Below are 20,698 nucleotides of genomic sequence, written 5' to 3'. Positions count from 1 at the left end.
TGTCATTAGAATATTTAAGATTTCTACAATTTTATACTTACACGTCTTTTATACAACTTACAATGGTACTTACTTCACCATAAAAGTAACTAAATACTATATTTGCGAACAAAACACATATATAAATGTTTGTACAATCGAAGAGAGAAGAATATGCTATGGGTCCCAGCGTGTGGTTGACCACACGGCACTTTTCCGGAAAACTACTTTTCAAAAAAAATTTGTTTATGCAGGGAATATTTTTAACTTAAAATAAGAGTTTTCTGAAAATTTCACCATAAAATGCCAAGTTTGAGCTTGCCTGGTACTTAATGGGTTAATAAAACGAGACAAGTGCAAAACATTCATATTGATAGCAATAAAACAATAAGCCTTCATGGCATTGGTCATGGTATAGCTACTAGATTAAGTAAAATCACAACCGATTTAAAGGTTGAAAACATACTAATTAAACATGAATTTTATGTGGTAGATGATAAATTTCCAAAACCCATCCATAATTAGACTCGATAGCGTCAAGAAATACAATTGTATGCTTGACTATCAAAAAGCTCAAAATTGGTTAATCTTGCGGCCAGATGATTTCTACGTGAATATCGCAATACCGATGAGACATTCACCAAGTGTTGGTACGATAACTATACCGGTAAGATCTGAAATAGTTAGACAAGTGAACGTAAACACTCCAGAAAAAGAATTACTAATTCCACAACAATAACTCCAAGACGGAATATTTGTTGCCAATACAATAGTAACAACACCTGCTGCATTAGTAAGACTAATAAATACATACAACAGATAAAAATGTAGAAATACCAATTTATTTAATAAAAACTGAGAGTCTAAACGACTATAAAATGGAATGTCTCTATTCCTGACACATTTAAACACAACAAAAAAACTCACTTGAATATAATAAATCTGAAGACATCTGTAAGAATAAAAGTGGTTAAGTAACAATAAATACATTAGTTTAACCAATTTACCGAAATCCACTGCCGCAGCAATAAAACTGATACGAACATTCGTTAAATGTTTATTTTTGCATTTTGTTAAAAAACGCAAGATCAAAACAAAACAACAGAACGAACTGTAAAACTAAGAAAGCTTTTGTGCAAAGATGTGGAACTAGAGCAAAATTTAAGCAAATAACAACTTCCAGCTTCCACACAAGTGATAAATGACGCTCATTGAACTTTAACGCATTGACAGATGGCACCGTCGATCGTTGACGGTATAAAAATTGCGTGCACCAGGAAGAACTTCTTCTTTGACGACTTTCCTGGACTTGAAAAAAATTACTTAGGTGCAAGTACTACGATAAATTTAATTATATAAAAATCTAAATTTTCTAAATCTAAATTTTTATATAATAGAAATTAAATATCGTTTATATACTAATTTTTTAAATGCAATTACAATAATAAACCAAGTTTTTTTATGCAAAATCTAATGTCAATATCAAAGAAAATGGAATAAATATAGTTACGAATTGGTTGAAATTAAATTTTATTGAATATAATTTTTTTGGTCAAAAAAATTAAGTGTGCAAAAGTATTTGACTATTAATCGGCAAGACCATAAGTTAAATCTGGAATAAAATTAGGCGACGGTGGCAAATAATACTGAACGACTGAACTGAAGGGTGTAAGGTGAGCAAAATTCAGGCTTGAACAGTGACTGAATCTAGGTTGCACGGTGTATAACACACGTAGCTTTAACAGTCACATGTGTCTTTGTTATATCATGTCAAATTTAGGGTGGATCTGTTTTACATTCAGCTCAGCTTATTTTCAGTTTAGGCGTTAGAATAAAACGGCAGTGACAGGGTTTCACCAAACAAATTTTTTTATGAGGACCTTGGCGACTGCTGAGTAAACCCCAGCTGTAAACAAACCGTAAGAAAAAGTTCATTACAACATCGATTAAGTACAAACGAGTCTGCATACATCAAGAATTATATAATACCGCACAATCACAAAGAAGAAATAACACGATAAGTTGACATTTTAATAAATAATGGTATAGTGGAACCTTCTACTTCTGAATACAACAGCCCAATTCTGTTAGTTCCGAAAAAATCACTGCCAGGAAGCACACAAAAAAGATGGAGGCTAGTTATTAATTATAGAAGCATAAATAAAAAACTAATTGGAGATAAATTTCAGTTGCCAGGAGTTGATGACATTCTTGACGTCAGATTTTTATATCGATTCAAAAGGTTACCGTACGGAGTAAAACTAGCACCAAATTCATTACAAAGAATGATGACCTTTGCATTCACAGGTTTAACAGCTGAGATGTTTTCCAAACTTGCTGGAAATATTTAAAACTTCACCGCAAAAAATATTTATTTTTTTAACGAGAAGTAACTTATTTACGGTACAAATGTACGCATAAAGGCATTCTTCCTGATGATAGTAAATTCAAAATAGTTCTTAACTACCATATTAGATAGTTAAGATAGATAAAAATGTCGATTAAATCAAACGATTTGTTGCATTTTGCAACCATTATAAGAGATTTGTTCCAAATATCGCTGAACTAAGTTGTGTAAAAGGAATGCACTTATTCAGGATCACAATTACCATATTAGATAGTTAAGATAGATAAAAATGTCGATTAAATCAAACGATTTGTTACATTTTGCAACCATTATAAGAGATTTGTTCCAAATATCGCTGAACTAAGTTGTGTAAAAGGAATGCACTTATTCAGGATCACAATGGGTTTAAACTTTCTATTGCTTACGCCTCGAGATCATTAACGAAAGGAGAAAACGACAAATTCGCTACACAACAAGAATTAACAGCAATACATTGGGCTATAAAATATTTTCGACCATACATTTATGGTACAAAATTTCTTGTCAAATCAGGCTATTGACCATTGTCATACCTATTCACAATGAACAACCCATCCTCAAAGCCAACGCGAATGAGACTAGACTTTGAAGAATACGATTTTACCATAGGGTATCTGAGAGGAAAGCAAAACTATGCTACTGATGCAATATTAAAAATAACTACAAGGCTGGGAAGTAAAAAAAAGAAAAAAACTAAAACAAATGAAGAAAATAATAAAACTTGATTACTTGGAATTGCACCCCAAAATAAAATGTCTTGAAATTTAAAAATATATGAATCGAAGAGGTAAACCTAATAGAAACATCGCCCAGCTAGCAATTAAAGGCGATTGTTTAAATATAATAATGAATAAACAAGTGATCACATAAAATGTAAAAAACATAAACAGTAATGGAAAAAGTGACTTGAATGAATTGTTCTTGAAAAAACAGCATGTTTTGAAGGTATAACGAAGCTGCAGCAGTCACTAGATGACTATTTATTTTCTAATTTCTGGGTAAACGAGTATAAAAAGAAAGATAATAAAATTCTCAACAAAATCGAAAAATAGTCCTGACGCCAATTAAAAAAAATTCTTATAATAATGATTAGATAATAATATTACAAAAATACCACGATCCATTCTGGGATCGTGACCCAGGGATCACGAGAACACTAATGAGGAAAATTATTACTGACATGAGTACTGTAATGAATCCCTTTACGTGGGGCTGTCTATAGCTGGGATAGTTCAGCCGTGTCCAAGGTTCTTACAAGACAATTTGAATTTTTGGGCTCGACTCCGATTCACCGCGTCAATTTCTGGTTATATACTCCTACCTAGTCTCTGTTTGACTCAAAACCACTTTAATTTTCTATTCAACTTATTCTTTATTGTTATTGCAATGAACGTAGTTATATATGTTATTCAGGTTTATTTAATTATAATCCAAATTTTATATAAAATAAATAGTGTTTACAATGATCAATATATGTGGTTCAAGGTTATTCAATTGCATTTCAAATTATATAGAAATAATATTTATATAAAATAAATAGTATTTACAGTGATCAATCTACGTTATTCTAGTTTAATTAATTACATTCCAAAGTTTATATAAAATAAATAGTGTTTACTGGATACAATATTCATAGAGCATGATTTTATACATAGCTAAGCACAGAATTAACGCGAATTAAACTGTCGGCGCAGGAATATAGATTTGTCAATATAATTCCTCAGCGCACGGAATTTATTGGAGCACACGTTGTTTATTTAATTTCACAGGAGCTTTATTTAAATTCACAAGATTTTATTTCATATGTATGCGTCTCTCGCATAACACACAACATACTTAGTGATTCATAGAAAGAAAAATATATACTTATATATAATGGTACGAGCTTACCAGGATTTCGTTACTTTTGCTAGTTATCCAACTACTTCTTAGTGTAGACACCTTGGTACTTCTTCTTCTTATCGGATCCACGCCAAAGCCACGTGCCAGATATTACCTTTAAGCGAGATTTTTCATAGAGTACTTTCAAAGCCTGCTATGAAATTTCTCTACCTGCCAACTTTTAAAGCTCCCAGGTCGGTACTCTGTGCGTGCTATAGTTCTGTATTGTTTCCGGCTTTATCGGCTGTATATGGTGACTTGTGCCTCGTTCGGCGATGATATCTGCATCAACCTCGTCCGCTCTGCTCAAAGATGGTTTTTCAAAAGAGACCGATTTCACATTTTTGTCCCCTTTTATTCGATCTTGTCGACGCTTTTAATTCCGCTATGTGGCTTGTTTACGCCAAATGTGTATTTTTTACAACCACGAATTGTTTTTGCATTTTTACTTGTCCATTCCGTGTTTTAAAAATACATCAAGTTTTCGGTTACTTGCTTGTTTACCTCAACTGTCCATTTTTTCCCTCAAAGAATTGTTTTTGCATGTTTACGTGTTCATTCCATGCTTGTTACAAAAACACATTAGTTTTGCCTTTGTTTGTTTGTTCACGCCAGGTGTGTTTATTTTTCCATCTAAGAATTGTTTTTGCCCGTTTACTGACTTTCTCTACCGGTTACGCGTGTTTAGTGTAATTCTCGTTTGAATAAATAATTTAGGGTAGCGCAGAATTATGTAACCCTAATTTTTATATGACCAAAAAAATATTGGGTCGTTACAGTACTGAGTATAAAAATAAAATTTTCGATAAAGTATACAAACTATTGAAATTGGAAAATACGTCGACTGCGTTCTACCATCAGTCATTAGAAATAGTAGAACGAAGTCAAAGAACATTTAACGAGTACATAAGATCATACAATTCAATAGGAAAAATGGATTGGGATGAGTGGCTACAGCATTTTGCATATTGTTATAACACCACACCTTCGATTGTACACGAGTATTGCCCTTATGAATTAGTGTTTGGTAAATCACCCACTATATATGATATTCTTAATAGTTTAGAAATAGATCCTGTTTATAGAGGCGTACGACAAAGAAATCAAATTTCGTTTGCAAAACACATATGAACCTGCAATAAAATCAATAAGAAATATAAAGCAAATAAATATAAATTTATTTGCTAGGAATGCACTTAGTAATAAAGTATCTGTAGGAGATTTAGTACTAGTTAAACAAGTAGGACATAAATTGGCTTATATAAGGACCCATTTAAGTTAGTAAGTATAGATAATAAAAATAATGCATTAGTTCAAGATGATAAGGATGAAATAACTAAAATACACTTAGACAGACTTTGATTGTATAATAAATGAAAATAAATATAAAAAAAGTTTATTTTATTCATCTGAAATACATTTAGGATAACCTAAAATTCTAAATTATATATTGAATAAGTATAAATATGTATAGTTAAAAGAATGTATTTGTGTTTCTAATCCGTCTATCTTTAATAGTTTCTTTTCGTCATAAAGACGAGCCACTTTCGACAATAAAAAACTTAACATTTAATATAATATAGTTTAAAACTCTTGAAGTAATATAAAACGGTTAATTAAGTAAAATCACAAAATTCAAATAAATAATGGCACGTGTCAAATTGTGCAATGAAAACAACAACAATGCCATATATTTTTCATATTCTATCATGCAGCACCTTCTTGTAAGCAGCGTATAAGGTCTCATTAGCCGCAGCTCGCGCCATTTCTCACGAACGTGAGCCAATTTATAACTTAATGGTAGCTCGAGCATGAGCTCTTGCCTGCTCAAGAACCGGGAGCAAAATGAATCGAAAAGAGATGCTCATGAGTACGCAAATACGAACTCTGAAGAAACTCTAGAAATAATTGGATCCTTCTCTCCTCACCTACCGAGTACGTATTGTTATCTTTTTTCAGATTGGTTGAGGAGAGTGTTTTCTCTCTGGCCAATATTTTGGAGAGTCTTACTGCTTCCGTAGTGTGTGCTGTGCTGTTACATAACTTCCTGATCTATTTTTGCTCTCCTAATTTCCTTATTATAGAGAGTGAGAGTGTTTATATACTCAGTCCAGCACCCGGTATGCTTGGATCGATACGATAGCCTTCGAGTCTTTGTTCTCAATACCGTTAGTTTATTGTTCCACCAAGGGACGCCTTAGTGGATTTTATTGAATTTATTGGACAGGTACTTTCATATGCATTAATAATGGCATTGCTGATGTTTTCAACTGTGGATTCCAATTGAATTGCATGCTGGATATTTTTCCCTATATTTAACAAACTTATTTGGTAATTTTCCCAGTCTATTTTACTAGAGTTCCTAGTTGTTCTATTGATATGAAGTGCTCCTTCAATGTCAAACTGTACAATTCTGTGGTCTGACATCGATGGTTAATTAAAAACCATCCAGTTCTTAACTAGTTCGCTGCCTAAAGTATTTCCTTGCGATATGTCTAGAACCTCTTCGCGTACCATAGTTACAAAGATAGATAGATAGATAGGAAAGATAGTTACCTGTATTTATAATTTCTAACTTATTTTTAATCATAAATTCTAGAAAGTACTCACCTTTTTTGTTGGCGTCTCTGCTCCCTCAAACCTCGTTGTGTATATTTTCGTCGCAGCTAAGTATAAGCGTATAAGTCCGCATATGCCCTCAGGTGGTACCCGAGTTTCATCACTCCGTAGATACCCGGTTGCTAGGACGATGCTCCTGGAATTCCCGTTGATGTTAATGAGAATCTAGACTGCTACTAAATCCCTGGAGAGGAATGTCTGAAAGACATAGGAAGTTATTATTTTTATTCAATAACACAGAAGTTCTGGATTTATCACATCTAATATTAAATATTACCTGTGTGTCTTTAATGACTAGGAGAAGTTCTGGGGTTATCACATCTAACATCCCATATTACCTATATGTATTTAGTGGCTAGGACACAAATCCAATTTTTGAAAATCCAAATCTCTTGGACCAGTATTACACTCAGGTTGTTTCTAAGTGTTTCTCTCGCGATAACTGCCGAGACAGCTTTCGCATGGTGTAGATTTATCTGAGCTATATTTATACTGATCACAGATGATGTTTAAGCCATGGTTTTATTCTCTTTCAATAAGATATTACCGATATACGACAGAGAGTCTCGGTCCGAATCTTCTGCTTTCGCCAAGTTAAGTAGTGTTATGTCGAGGTCATCAATGTCCACACTTTTATGATGTAGGATGCTGATTTTCTCAACATGTTAGCCCCTTGTAGCCTTTGCTCTAGTCTTGTTACCAGCACAAGCGGTATTTGTACCCCCAAAATGGGTAATAATTCGTTATCTTCTGTTGCTATGGTGTCTTTACACATGGTTTTTTTGTTGAGGTGAATAGGGATGGGGCTGAATCTGTAAGCGATTTTAAAGTTTGATGCTCTTATAGCGTTCAGTGATCAGTTGATCCCAATTGTTAACAACTTCCCATTCTTCATATCCTTGCTTTCGAATATTCTCCACAGAAGTGTATAAAGTTCTTCATTCTCTGTTACCCTGGGGACCCCTGCTGTCCTGGGGAGGTAAGCTGTCATAAGGTGAACACCGGACATCTTTTTCCCGATGCACGTGGTTAACTGAGTACCTTCCCAGTTTTTAAGCTTTGGTATTACTTTACGGACCCATTCAGCCATTTCTTTGTTCGCACAGTGGATGCCTTCAAACTTAAGTTTAGCCTTTAAGCCCTTGTACATTTTCTCCACTAATAGATCTTCTATTCTTCGTTGTTCTTCTCGTGTGAGAATGAATTCCGGGTATAGAGTGGGAAGAATTACCAATCTTATATCCTTGGCAATGATTGCGTAGCTGACTCCAGCACCTACTGTCCTCCTGGGCACAAAGGAGTGGACAGTAGTTTTTGCTGTACTAGGCACAGGTTTGAATTGTGTCTTAGTGTCAGTCCTGCTCCTCTTGGCAGTATTACCTTTCATTGGACTTATCTCAGCTGCGAGTCTTTTCTTCGGCTCTAAGTTCTTCTTTGCACAAGTAAAGTCTGTGTAGCATTTTAAAATTTCGACAGGATGGCACGCTCTCTCAGATGCTCTCATTTACATAAAAATTTGCTGGTGGAACGCACTTGTGTATACACAGTTTTACTCAAGGGGTTATAGGATTTAGTTATACAACATAACGCTTCTGATTGCTTTTAGCAAGGTAATGGCCAGGTACAATCCTTGTGACTGTCCACACCAAGTCGACTCTTACCTCCAAGTGATAACACTGGGTAACTGTCAAACCCTCGTCTGATGGTGAGCTAATGAGAGCGGCGGATTGGATACTTTGTTTCCAATTGCAACGAACCGAAATTGTTTATGGACAACGATCATTAACACTGAACCCAGTAAGATCTTAATTATGGTACACTAGAAGAAGTGAAATTGATTCGAATTATTTGCACTGGGGCTATGGGGGGTGTCATTTTGAAACCTTAATATTTAGAAGTGACTCTCTACGGAAATAACTTCTGGTTAATGGCATTCCTGCCCCCCGTCCCGTTAAAACCCTGACAGGCCTCGACAAACTTACATTGACACTGTTATTTTCGTGGCGCATGCTCACTTGAGCATACTCCTGACTAACACTGATCCGGCTCTAAACGTACACTCTGTTAAGGAGATACGTCGCATGGAGCTCCCTGCAGGCAAAGACAACTATGGGATCATAAAGGTGACTGCACATTCAGTGAACAACAATGAACTCGAGTGGAAACCCACCAAAGCCAACAACAAAAGCAACAACAATGGAGGACAAAGATGCTGATAGCGTAGACTTGGACGCGGGTACTACGAATGCTGCAGACTCGTTTCTGAAATCTTCAAGGGTAGCTAGACCACCGGTTACCACACCGGGAACTGGACCTAACGTCGCTAAAACTTGCATTCCTCAAAGGACAGCAGCAACGACAACGTGTCAGGAGTCTATAAAGACTCCGAAAAACGCTTTTCTTAGCCTGGAAAGTAAGATCCGGTCTCTCCTTGAATTTGTAAATGAGACGCAATCGGATAGAAAGAGAAGCAAGGTTATCTATCAACCGATTAGAGATGCGATCGACGGCATCAGACTTACGAAGTGGTAACAATCGAATTTCAAGTCTGACTGTTGCTCTCAAAGCTCCCCCTGGCTAAAACAAGCAATGGACACCGAGTGGCCCCAGGACAACGACTCGCCAGCACAAGATTCTCCCGTTAAGCAGACAGAATAAGAATGTCAAAGAAAAGGCAAGCAAAAGGCGAAAGGCTTAACAGCAAGAGCAGCGGATGATGCAATCGCCACCGCCACACACCTCGTACCTGCAAAAAAACTTGAAAAGCCTCCTCAGAAAAAAGTTATTCAAGCACAGGAGTGGAAAAAGGTCGATACAAAAAAAAACCGCGCCTGCTATCCAAGCCGGACACATCTACTGTGGAGAAAAGTTACGCGAATGTCCTTCGGACTATAAGGATGGACAAATCACTTAAAGACCTTGGTGACTCGGTCAAGCGTGTCCACAGGACCAACAAAAATATGTTGCTGATAGAGCTTAAAACGGCTCTATCCAAATTAATTACAGCGTGCAACACGCAGTGCCCCGTGTGTCGCGTAAACTAGCTATAAGACCACCCTACTGGTAGACTGAAAAGATCGCTCGCTTGAAAGACAAATGCAACAAAGCAACGCGTGTGGTTCAACGAAACCGTAGCAGTTTCACGACAATTACTTAGAATGCCGTAAAGCCCTGAAGAAAGAGATTAAGCACAGCAAGCAGCGTTCTTTCAGGGAATTATGTTACGGTGCTGAAGGTGACCCTTGAGGGAACGCCTTTAAGATGGTGATGTGCTTGACTCCAGGCAGTAGAGCACCCCAACCTATGGATCCGCTGGTAATTGATCGTATAGTGACTATGCTATTACCATCGACGGACGACAGGGTGTTTTTCTCCGATACTCGTCCTCGCTTGGTTACAATTGTAACGTTCCGTAAAGTAAAAGACTGTTTTAGCTCTTTTGTTCTTTATTTAATAACTAAAAATTAAAGTCTTTAAACTACCTTAAGAAGCATTGTGCACAAGCGCACATATGCATACGTAAGCATAATATTATAATATACGGAGTAGCATGCATGCATTGGTAAGTATACAGTAACATATCCTTGTTGCGCAAGCGATATTGTTGCTTGGGCGATAAGCGACAGAAATATGCTAGTTAAGCACATTCCATGTCGCTGTTCATAACAAAGTATATCTTATATGCATGTATGCTAGACAATACCACAAGTCATAATCAATCAGATAAATGCTGCTATAAAGCGTATAAAGAACAACAAGGCTGCTGCTTCAGACGGCATCCCTAGTGTTGTTGTTATTACGTCAATTAAAGCTGCTCCAAATGTGTTCGCATGGTGTCCACCAAATTCCTGGAGGAAATGCCTCCCTAAACCAGGAAAAGAACCGCAAGATCCGACAGCGTACCAACCAATATGCTTGTTGGATGAACTCGGAAAAGCATGGAATCTGTCATGGTCAACCGAGTCCATGGAACGCCACAGAGTACTTAGTGAGCAGCATTTAGTTTCCGAAAAGGCAAGTCCATGCTTTACGCCATTGATATAATTTGTAACAAGTTTTTCTCGGCCCTTTCCATGGATGGGGTATACTCAGGTTATACCAGGGTTCAGTACAAGAACAACAAAACAAAACTGTACTAGATATTTTAGTAAATTAACGGGCGTGATACAGTAATGTACTTTGTTGAATATAAAATTCTTATTTACAATTAAAAAGTCTTACCATAATTTAAAAATTGCTGTAATTAATAATATAAAAAAACTCCAACTAACTATAAATGCTTTCGATTATAAATAAAGTATTTTAAATCCAATATAAGAAAACTATTAAATATACGTTATGCACCACATTATTCTTTTATTTCCTTTGCTTAATATAATTTATTTAGAGGTAGCAAAAAAATGTACTCACCGCAGTTGTTGTGATGACGTCACCGCTTCACTGCTGTGCTTAGCTATATTGAGGCACTAACAATTTTGAATTTTCTAAAATATGACAATTCACAAAGGGAAGGAAAAAAATAAGGTGCTATATCTATTTACAACTAATTTAAAAAAATTATAACAATTCATGTAATAAAATTAAATTAAGATACAAAATAAGAATATTCAAAAAAAAATGGGCTTAAATTGTCTAAGATATTAAATTAACATGTTCTTTTGATATGTATGTTTAATATAAGAAAAAAAAACATATTTTATATAATAAAATTTAATTATTTATAAAAAATAAAATAAAAAAAAAGATATTCAAAAAAAATAAAACTTATATTATATATATATGTAAAAGACAAGTTCCAATAATTAATATATTATAATTTAAATATACTCCAATAATAAAAATATTAAATATATCAAACGTAGAAGACAAGCGCCAATTATAAATATACACGACCGTACTCTTCAACTGCCGACTGCTGACTTAACAACTACTGCCATTACTGCTTGACCGACCTTTACTGGACTGCTCAACTTAACCACTGCTACTGCTGGACTCTCATATATAACTTACACTCGGCCATCCTGCTCATCGTCATCAGCCTCTGATGACAATAAATCTTCTTCGTTAATGATATATCTCCATAATTTCATGTTGTCACAACTGGTTGACGTTTTGTTAGGACCTTCGGTGTCTGCTGCCTTTTCAACCTCGTATCTTCCGTTGCGTTTCACTTTAGTCACTTTATAAGGACCCACGTATTCGCTGGCTAGTTTTCGTCCAGCCACAAACTGTGTTCACTTTATCGCTATCAAATCACCTAGGTTATACACATTTTCTTGTTTCCGTTTGCTATAAAATTGCTTTTTGTACGCATTCTGTGCTGCTATTATTCCATCTTTAGCTTTTGCTCTCAACTCTTGCCAATCTTTGTCGTAATTTGATATAACTTCGCTCTCAACCAGTTTCAGGATATCATCAGTTATAGTATTCGACCTCATTTTTGTTCCAAAAAGAATTTCGAACGGCGAAAATTTTAAAGAACTGTGCATATGAGAGTTAATAGCTTTTTATACACTTGACACAAATTTATTCCATTTTGGTGTATTATTTGCGGAAAAATTCGATAGAATGGAAATAATTGATCTATTAACTCGTTCAATTTGTCCATTACCCCGAGTTACTCCTCTTGTAATTAATACATGCTGTACTCCACTCTCTGTCATAAAGGTTTAAAATGCACTTGATGTGAAGGCCGGGCCTTCACTCCAAGGATATAACTGTGTTGTTGCGATTCTCATACTGACGGCTTTTTGCTCCAATAATAAATCGGATGGAGTTCACTATCGAAGCGTTGCAACAGCGCGGCCCGAAAGCCATATTTCGATCCATCCGTATGCAGTTCCGTGTCAGCATTTCTGTCATATATCCGTAGTACAGGGTAACTTGTTAACGCATTTTTCAACTCTTGTACAGCTTGCAGTTCAGTATTGCCCATTTCAAATTTCACAACTTTTTTCAAAAGGTCTGTCAGCGGTCTGGCCATCACAGCATAATTTTTAATAAATTTGCGGAAAAATCCGGCTAAATCTAAGAATGACTAAATAGATTTAATGTTCCTTTTCACCATGAAGTTACTGACGGCATTAATTTTGGTTTTACCAGGCCAGAATTTGCCATCTTCAATAATATGCCCTAAGAATCACACACACTTTTTCATAAAACTGCATTTGTTCCAATTAAATTCAAGTGCCCATTTCTTTGCGATATTCAACACCATGTTAATTTTTAGCAAAAGTTGCTCCGGTGTTTCTGCATAAATAACGATGTCTATATACAACTCCATCACACCGTCGCATACTAATTGTTGAAAAATCATATTAACAAATCTTCTACATATCGCTGGAGAGTTGCAGAAACCGAATGATGCTCTGTTGAATTCGTAGAGGCCATCTTTAGTGATAAATACTATGTATTTTCTACTCATTTCATGAACCGGTAGATGCAAAAACCCATTTTGCAAATCCAAAATGGCAAATATTTTAGCTTTACATATGCAGCTTCTGTAGTACTTCATCAATAATGGGAAGCGGAATTCTGTCCTTTAGGACCATCTGATTTAATTTTCTGTAGTCTATACAGACTCTGTATGATCTTGTTTTCTTCTTCACTACTACTACACGTTTTGCATAGTCTGAAGACGACTTCCTAATTACATCATTTTTAAGCCATTCTGCAATTTGATTCCAAACTGCTTCATTTTCATTCTCAGGTAAGCGACTTGATGTCTGTCGAAATGATGTTAGAGCGGCATTTGGTATAATTTTTAACTCTATCGGACACTCTTCTTTGCTCGGTGCAAATGTGTAATCTCTTATCATACTAACAATTTCACTTCTATATTTTGGCGGCACATCAATTTCATTAATTGATTATTAATTTCTATATATAAAATTTCAACTCCATTGCATAGTTTTTGATCCAATATTCCTGTAAAATTGAAACCTTCATCATCGGCTGTATATGAGAATTTTCTTAAAAAATCATACTCAATGATGCAGTCATAATAGCAAATTTGATTTTCTACTACTTCAAAATTTTGAACAACTTTTTAACCGTCAACATCTACCTCACATTTCACTGTTCCTAGAGGCACGGTATACATATTTCCAAAACCCCGCAATTTCGTAAAGCTTTTGAACATTTCACTGTTTTTTAGCAAACTTGCTGTGCGACGTGGTAGAATTGAATCATCAGCTCCGATGTCTATTAGACAATTGACTCCAATTTCATTAATTTTAATTAGTTTAGATCTTTTATTTATGTTAATCAAGTTGACAGTCTTTGGCGAAGTAGAATTAAATGACATGTGACCAAAGCGATTGCATTTAAAACATTTAGTTTGTACTTTGCAGTCTTTTCTTTTGTGATCTGCTGCGCCACAATTAAAACAATGATCTTTTTTATAATTATTTTGATATCCGTTTGTATGTTCATTTGCATTCTTATATTGCTTGTCTGTTGGTTTCTCGTATTTGTTTATACGTTCGAAAATTTCGTATTCAGCGTTGAGTTCATTAAATGTTTCTCAGCGGTATAAAAGAAGTTTATGTTCGTATTTGATTTTTAAATCATCAACTATATAACGAATCACCGAGATTGTGTCGACATTTCCGCGAGCTGCAATACTTTTCATATGTAAAACATATTCGGCGAAGCTTTCACTTTCGCGTTTTTTTCTCTCAGCTAATTCTTTGTGAATATCAGCACTTGTGTATTCTTTTTTGAACTCTTCTGTTAACATTTGTTTCAACTCTTCATACTCACTTACCGTTACTGTTTCCAAGAATAATTTTGCGATTGATGTCATTTTTGCTCGTGCTTGCACGAATTTTTGTTTCGCACTGAGCCCGTATGCATCCGCATTTTTTTCGAAATTATTCAACCACTTTTCGATTGATATTGCATTACCACCGAAGTCCGGAATTATTTTTTCGAAGTTTTCGGCTGATATCTTTTCATTTTTTTTTTCTTCCTCTTCCGTGTTTATTTTCAGTGTAAGCAATTGTATCAATTGCTTTAAGTCTATTTCGCTTTGCATGGTTTCTACGTCATTTTTTTCAACTTCTTCTACGTCTTCGTATTCTGTGCTACTTCTGCTGCTGTTCGCTGTTCTGATCTCTTCTTATGCTTCGTTTTTATTTTTTACTCTTGTTTGAATACGTCGCGACTTTCTGACGCCCTCCGTTATTTGTCCTTGTACTCTTTTTGGAATATTTGGGCAATTTTTCGCGTTCATTCGTTCTTTGTACAGCTTACGCGTCCACATTTTACAAAGCTATGTTCGTTCACCTTCTTAAATGCAATAACAGTACCAACACGTAGTTTGTATAAAACGAAAAATTGGTAATAACAAACTATGCGACTCAATTTTAATGTTTAATTATAGCTGTATTTGATGCATTGATTTTAGTAAATTTACACACTTGTCAGTTATTAAACACTAACTTTAAAGATTCGTACACACTTTTAATTGTATTTTAACGTTGTTTTTTTTGGGTTGAACCCCCAAATGTAAAAGACAAGCTCCAATAATTAATATAATATAAATTAAATATACTCCAATAATTATAATATTATAAATATATCAAACGTAGAAAACAAGCGCCAATTAAAAATATACACGACCGTACTCTTCAACTGCCGACTGCTGACTGACTGCTGACTTCACAACTACTGCCTTTACTGCTTGACCGACCTTTACTTGACTGTTCAACTTAACCACTGCTACTGCTGGACTTTCATATACAACTTACATATATATGTAGATAAAGTAGTGTAATAGAGAAGATAAGGCAGTGAAATAAAAGCAAAGATTGAAATGAAAGCAAGATAAGAAGAAAAGAAAGATATAAAAAGAGAGAAGAAGAAAAGATAGATGTTTGCTAAGTTTGCAAAATTACAGTTAAACATAAATTTATAAAGACTAAATTTTATTTTAGACTAACGTAGTTTTTAATTTAATAAAAGTTTGAAGTTTAATAAAAATATCAAGAAACATTACGTTTTTTTTTTGTTTAACCCATTTCGTACCTCCGTGTGGTACATCACACGGCTAACTTTGAAAATTATTTAAAAATATATAAACGTAATTAATTCAATGTTTTTTATTTTTGCTACTTAGTTTGATATCTTAATAATATAAAAATACATATTTCGAACAGTTTTCATCTGTTTATGAGTTTACCTGGTCCGAAATAAAAAAAGTCCAAAAAAATGGTTTTTTTAATTAAATGAAAATTAAAATAAACAGAAATCAAAATTAATATATTTATTATAACATGTGTTCACAAAAGTCCAAATATAATTTTCATAATTTTTGCCGGCGTCTTAGTAACAGTTACTTGCCACCAGACGTCGGCGAAACCACACTCTGGATCCCATAACAATATAATGATGAAACAATGCCATATAAATGTTTGTCGTTAGGTAATGAAATAAAATGAGAATAATCTCTCTAATAAATATCATACTCTTCTAATTAACTTAAACTTGTGTTTTTTACTATGTATAATAGTAATAATAGTAATAGTAGTAATAGTATTTTGAAATTTGGTTGCTGGTTGAGTTAGTCTGAATTTGATTGTTTTATATAGGGCTTACATTTGTTCATGCTAAAAGTTCGGTCGTCAATTTTTTACTGTAAATAAAATTATAATGTCGTGCCTAAGATATCTAAGAAATCAGGAACTATTGCATATTATTGACAATTGGAGCGAAGATGACTCATTAGTGCCAAGTGACACTCCGCTACCTATTGAATAATAATGTTTGCCACCTAATAATGTTGCTGGTGAATCAGACAATGAAATGATTGACGATGATGAAATATCAACAAACATTACATGCGATTTTAAAATTTTGTTCTCCGTTTTTGAATTCCGCGTGTCTAAATTTGAGATGGTATTTATGTAAGTGCTATTGACGGTGTATACGAATCAAATGCACACGATTATGGTGGTCTTGTAGAAATGCCTGAGTCGCAACTATTCACATTGGAACTTGTTAAACCAATACGTTTCAGTTATAAGCTATGAACCCTTTCTTTGGATAGTGGGCATATCTTCCAGTTTCTGCCATACTGTGCAACTAACAAATACAACAAACAATTGGAAATCGGTGCATTAGTTGTAAAGGAATTATTGAGCCATTGTGAGTATCCATTGCAACATACTGTATGATTCCGTTGAACCCATAGTAAATGTGCAACGCTATAGCAGAGAGAAAAAAAAAGGTTGGTGTCCCGCAGCCTCAAGTTATCAACATCTACTACCGATACATGGGTGGCATTGACAATGGAGTTGTTAACTATCGTATCGGGAATAGAAGCAAAAAGGGGTGGTGGCCATTAAAGGTACAGTGTTTAGATAGCGCTATAGTAAACGCTTGGAAACTAAATTGCTTCGTCGCTGCTTCTACCAACACAAAACCGATGCCTCAGTTAGACTTCAAGAATTTCATTGCCAGAAACCTTCGTCTTCCATCAAAGAACTCAATGTTCATTACAAAAGCTACCGCTTGTGATGATTTGAAAAACGAAAGTCACAGTGCTGCAGAAGATGTTTATCTTCCGAGAAATTTACCAAAGCCACAGTTTTTATATGTGAAAAGTGTCATTTAAATGGTGATGAAGAAAATTGCTTTAAAATTTTCTATGAAAATAAATAATATTACATTGATCGTAGAGAATGACGCAAGTAACTTATTTATTTTATATAATATACCTAATTCATATGTAATAATTCAAATATATTTTTTGATTAATAAATATTTGAAAAGCATAAAACATTGAATTTTATACTAACGTGTACTTTATTTAACTTACAATGATACTTACTTCACCATAAAAGTAACTAAATACCATATTTGCGAACAAAACACATATAAAAATGTTTGTACTATCGAAGAGAAAAAAATGCGCTATGGGTCCCAGCGTGTGGTTGACCACACGGCACTTTTCCGGAAAACTACTTTTCAAAAATAGAATTTAATTTTGCATGGAATATTTTTAACGTAAAATAAGACCTTTCTGAAAATTTCACCATAAAATTTCAAGTTTGAACTTGCCTGGTACTTAATGGGTTAAATAACTACATATATATATGTATATATTAGGGTGTCCCTTTTTTTCAAAGTTTTAAATTTCTAACGCATAGGTCTTAGTTTTGTTCATTTGAATCTAAAACACTCGAAAAAAAATTTTTACCTTATTTAGAGTACGATAACCCGTGCCGACTTGCATCGAATCATGTTCATATATGCTACGAGGTAGTAGCGGTGCGTATTCACGAGATTTGTCATTTGTTCTTATTTATTCTCGCGATTAATTGGTATTGTTTTACATTTAAAAGATGGCAGTGGAATTAAGAAGCAATAAAAAATCTGTTTTCTTAGCTGGTGACGTAAATTATCAAATAACAAGCGGAAAGTTACCGCCTAATTGTCAAGTTCTTGCAGTACTTTTTTTTAACATTCGCGAAGTTAAATTGATTATTAGTGAAGCGCTAATCTCGTCATTCGGGAGTGTATTATATTTTGGGAAAAAGTTAGAATCCTTACTAGAGCTTTACCTAACTGTGAAAAAAACTTGTGGATCTTCACCATGCATGGAGGGAGTTGCAAAAAAATTCTAAAAATATACAAGATATTTACAAGCCCCGTGAGGACAACTTTAAGAACAATTTAGATAATTTATTTGATATAGCACACGCTGATATTTTAGAACGGATAAAAATTAAAGAAGATAAGATATTTTGTACAAAAACAAAGAGAACCAGGGCATCCAGGGTGTTTAGCTGGTGTAGACAAAAAGTTAGCCGAAAAAGAAGAAGGATCAAATAAAGGAAATTAAATGAAGAGAAAAAAAGTTGTGAGCAAATGTGTTTCGAAAATTTATCGACATCTGTTACTATGCATGATTCTATTGAAATGCAAGGACATAACGATCAACTTACCATCTCTGATGATGAAAGCCTTGAAGAACCCTCGGCATCCATCTCTCAAATGGTAAGTTCTGAAACTACTACAAAAAGAGAAAGGAAGAACTTTATCACGCCTAAGTTAGTTTCAACTTTATTCTGTCTATGTACTTCAGGTTGTAGTGGAAGCACTAGATTTTTGCTGTAATGATTTTTCGATAAATAAATCCTCTATTCAACGTATTCGCACACAGAGTCGAACAGTTATAGCGGAATCCATAAAATTAAATTTTTAGAATAATGTGCCTTAAATGGTGACCGATCACTGGAATGGAAAATTATTACCTGGACTTGACGTGAGAAGTTCTACAGAATAACGCCTGCCAATTCTAATTTTATTTGGAGAAAAGGAACAACTTCTAGCTGTGCCCAAACTGGAGAGCTCCTCCAGTCGAGATCAAACTGAAGCTGTGTTGAACGCACTTTATGACTGGAACCTTGATAACATAGTATAAATATAGTGCTGTGACACAACTGCGTCTAATACAGTGCGATTGAACGAAGCTTGTGTACTTTTGGAACAAAAACTTTAAATGGAATTACTACTCTTTGCTTGTTTCCATCACTTTTATGAACTGGTTTTTAAATGTGTGTTCGAAACAAAAATTCACCAAGTCACAAGTAGACCCGATATCCCACTGTTTAAAAAGTTAAGAGACAACTGGAAAACTATTGATCCTGCTGCCATTGAAACATATACCGATATCGTCACACGACATTTTTGTAATACAACAATAAAAGATTTGTTCACTGCAAAAAACCATTGGACGTGTTGATTATCGAAAATTAATTGAACTATCTATTATTTTCTTAGGAGGAGACAGTGAAAAAAATTAAATTAGACCACCAGGATAGCTAGAGATATTTACTGTTGTGAGTTAAATATTTATTTTATTTAATTTCACGGGTTTTGGCAGTTTTTCCGTTAGGTAGTGTGTACGATCTTAGGTGATCGTACATTTTCCCTAAAAATAGGCAAGGTTATTTGCATTTGGGCAGTTGTTGACTAGAACCAAAGCATCAGACCGCCAGTTCGACGATAAGAAATGCTGAGTTTTGGTATTTGGTTAATAATTGGTGTCACGATGTGAGTGACTTTGAAAACGTAAATACGGAAGAATTGCAAAAATATGTAGAGCATTCTTATTAATAATAAAAACTTTGCAAATTTAGCAAAGTAAATTATGAAACTATGGAAAAGCCCAATTAGGTAACTAGGGTAATTTGAAGGTCATATATTGGATTTTTGCATCAAGTTTAGGTATATAAGATAGAATTAAAAACACAAAATGAGAGTTGGTGTGTCGTGACAGAGACGCTGGTACGTAGGTTCATTGTGTGACTTCTGTAAGTTCGGTTAGTCAGCCCCAGTACTGTCGATAAAAAAAATTACTAAGTTAATTACTATTAAATAACAACTAAATTTATAAAATTTTGGTCCTGAAGGGACACAACTATGTGGTTATATTAAATTCGTAATAAAGTAAGAGTACAATGACTGTGTGGAGTTTTTGAATTATGAATAAATAAAAACTAAATAAAAGTAATATAATTTTTTTTTAAATAAAACATATTTAAAATTGTATTTAAAAATTAATGTGCATGCAAACATCTGTGAGAGTTATCAATATAAAGTTAAATATATATACAAGGTGAGATGAAAAAACTGCAACCAACTTCAGACTGCTGTCATTTCTAAACCGCTCGTCTCACAGCTGTCAGATTTATTCTAGTGACAGCTCATTATATTGTTTACAAGCGCACAAAAGCATTTTGGTGGGAATTTTTCAGAAAAAAGTTATTTGTGATGGAATTCAAGCGTGATAGTGTGATTGCTTTGCATTTGGCTGGAAAACCA

This window comes from Teleopsis dalmanni, chromosome 1, assembly GCF_002237135.1.
Source record: "Teleopsis dalmanni isolate 2A chromosome 1, ASM223713v2, whole genome shotgun sequence".
NCBI classification, from domain to species: domain Eukaryota; kingdom Metazoa; phylum Arthropoda; class Insecta; order Diptera; family Diopsidae; genus Teleopsis; species Teleopsis dalmanni.
This window is presented reverse-complemented; position numbering follows the sequence as displayed.